A 3,306-nucleotide genomic window follows, 5' to 3' on the forward strand; every position below is an offset into this window, starting at 1 on the left:
CTTCCCCCATGCTTTCTGTTGTTCTTCGCCCTGGTAGAGGGGTGTCTGGTTATGTGTCCATCATTGCAATCAGTTCCCCCTTTCTCCCTTCCTCGCTCCCTATTCCCCCTACCCTTCTGGTATCACTATTCCAACTCCTGTTCCTGGATTCTGTGTGTCCTGAGCTCCCATCCCTTTCTACACCTGTGTACATGTTCCAGTCTAGTCTGAATTGAGAAGCAGCACTGGGGTCATGGTAGTGGGGGGTGAGGAAGCTTCAAGGAACCAGAGGAATAGAGTATATTTCATCGATGCTTTACTGCACCCTGGTTGACTCATCCCTTCCCTGTGGCCCCATCTGTGGGTAGATTGTTCCATGGCTGCACTTCTGACAGATAGATTTGTCTGTTCTTTTGGCAGTCCATGGTACTTCTTCGCCAACCCCACGATCCAAATACACCCCTTCTTCTTCAGGCTTCCTTATTCAGTGTCCGACTTTCACAGGCATGCGCAGCCATTGAAATGCCCTGGCTTGGGTCAGGTTCACCATCATCCTCAAAAAGACATCCTTGTTCTTCGACACTTTGAAGAGATCTGTAGATCTACCCAATCAGACTTTTTAAAAAGTAAGTTTCAGTGATAAAAAGAAAAGAAAGAAAGAAACAAGCTAACAACTCACAAAAAGGTATTTTCTTCTTTGATAATGTGCTATGGAGTTTTGAGTAAAAGTTTACCTAACAAGTTAGGTTCCTATAGGACAAGCCCCACAAAAACTGTCCAGTGACATTAGTCGCAGTTATCACAATGTATCCATATTCTTTAACTGTGTTCTGGACGAGTCCCCTTTCCATTTCTGGAGTTACCTTGTCCCCAGATCCTCTCATCTCTGCTGTTGAGAAATTGTTGACCTGATGGTTTTAAGTAGATCTTATGGCCAATGTTATTATTTTTATGTGCGACTCTGGTACTGCACTAAAGCTGATCCCAGAAGATAGGCTAAATTCTAGGTTTAAGGGTGGCTTTGTGGCAGTAGTCTCAGAGGGTCCTCTGTTCTCTACTGCTCTAGCCTGGCTGCCTTTTTTTTTTTTTAATTAAAAAACTGAGTTCTGCTCTGTTTGGTCTCTCTCATTCTATCTAGGACTAACTATTGCTGCCTTAGTCAGAAGGATCTGTTATGATAGCTGGACACTAGTTCTTTTGGTCTCAGGATAGATTATGTGGTTATTTCTTTTCAAATATTTTTATTGGGGGCTCTTACATCTCTTATCACAATCCATGCATTTATCCAGTGCATCAAGCACAGTTGCACAAAGGCTGCCATCATCATTTTCAAAGCATTCTCTTCCCACTTGAGCCCCTGGTATCAGTTCCCCATTTGATGTGGTTACTTTAAACTTGCTTCATCACGTAGGAACCTAAAACAAGTATTGCTAAGTGAAATATGTGAGTCTAAAAGGCTGTATACTGTGTGATTCTAACCCTGTGGGTTCTGGAAGAACTGAACAGAAAGTAGGAAGACCAATGTTGTCCGCGGTCTGCAGGGAGAGCAGGAAGAACGAATCGACAGAAGACACAGGAGTTTTAGATCAGTGGAGCTGTTCTGTATGGTGACGCCATGATGTTATATATTTCTAAAAGCTCCTGGTTGGTCCCAATGGTTAGACATTGGGCTCTTAACCGAAAGATGAGTGGGCAAATCTACCCAGAGAAGCCTGGGAAGTAAAGCCTGGTGGTCTGCTTCCAAATGGTCTTGACAATCTTATGGAGTGGAGTTTTACTCTGCACACGTAGGTCCCCATGAATCAGAATTGGATTTTGACTGTGGAGGTGGTTGATGCTGTTGGGCCCCATCAAGTTGGTTCTGACTCGTTACAGACCCGATGCACAACAGAACAAAATGCTGTCCCGTCTTACTCCATCTTCACGATTGGTTTTATGTTTTAGCCCATTGTTGCAGCCCCTGTATCGATCTCATTGAGGGTTTTCCTTTCCCCCGCCCCTTTTCACTGCCTTTCTCCAGCCCCTGTATCGATCTATCTCATTGAGGGTCTTCCTTTTTCGCCCCCCTTTTCACTGGTCTCTCCTGACAACACGTCCAAAGTGTGCGAGAGGAAGTCCCGTCATCCTTGTTTCTGAGGCGCATTCTGCCCATGTCTCTTCCAAGACAGATGTGTCTATTCTGCTGATAGTCCGTGGTACTTTCAATATTAGCACTGATTCTCCTCCGGTCGTCTTTATTCTGTGTCCAACTTTTACCTGCAAATGAGGCGATGAAAAGACCATGGCTTGGGTCAGATACACCTTAGTCCTCAAAGGGACACCCTTGCTCTGCAACACTTTAAAGGGACCTTATGCAGCAGATTTGCCCAGTGCAATGTATCATTTGATCTCTTGACTGCTGCTTTCATGAACATTGATTTTGGATCCTTTCTCCATTTATCATGATGTTACCTATTGGTCCAGTTGTGAGGATTTTGGTTTTCCTTATATTGAATTGTAGTCTATACTGAAGGCTGCACTCCTTGATCTTCATCAGCAAGTGCTTCAAGTCCTCCTCACTTTCAGCAAGCAAGGATGTGTCATCTGCATATCAAAGGTTGTTAATGAGCCTTCCTTCCTCCAATCCTGATGCCAAATTCTTCCTTATCTAGTTCAGTTCTCAGATTATTTGCTCAGCATACAGATGGTAAAACTATGGTGAGAGGATACAACCCTGCTGCAAAGCTTTCCTGGCTTTAAATCACACTGTATTCCCTTGTTCTGTTCAAATGATTGCCTCTTGGTCCATGTACAGGTGTCGCCCAGCACATTAAAGTCTTCTGGAATTTCCATTCTTCCCAATGCTGTCCAAAGTTTGTTATGATCCACAGGGTGGAATGCCTTTGTATAATCAGTAAAATATAGTTAAACTTTTGTTGGCATTCTCTGCTTTTAGCCAAGATCAATCTGACGTCAGCAATGATATCCCTTGTTCCACGTCCACCACCACTTGTCTGTCACTTTGTCGTCCTGTGGTGGCGTGTGTGTTGCTGTGACGTTGGCAGCTATGTCACTGGTATTTCAAATGCCAACAGGAGCTCCCACAGTGAACCGGTTTTGCTGGAACTTGCAGGCTAAGAACAGACATGAAAAAGGAATAGATTGTCCGCTTCTGAAGAATTAGCCACTGAAAAGGGAAAAATCCAAGCTGCATCGAAGGCACTAGCAGAAACCAAGGTTCCAGGAAATGATGGACTACCAATGAAAATGTTTCCACAAGCTAATGAAGCACTGGAAGCATGCACTTGTCTATGCCAGGAAATCTGGAACACAGCTACCTGGCCAACT

Source organism: Echinops telfairi, unplaced genomic scaffold (assembly GCF_000313985.2).
Source record: "Echinops telfairi isolate 266 unplaced genomic scaffold, ASM31398v2 ScPeMD7_2010;HRSCAF=2546, whole genome shotgun sequence".
Lineage (NCBI taxonomy): Eukaryota > Metazoa > Chordata > Mammalia > Afrosoricida > Tenrecidae > Echinops > Echinops telfairi.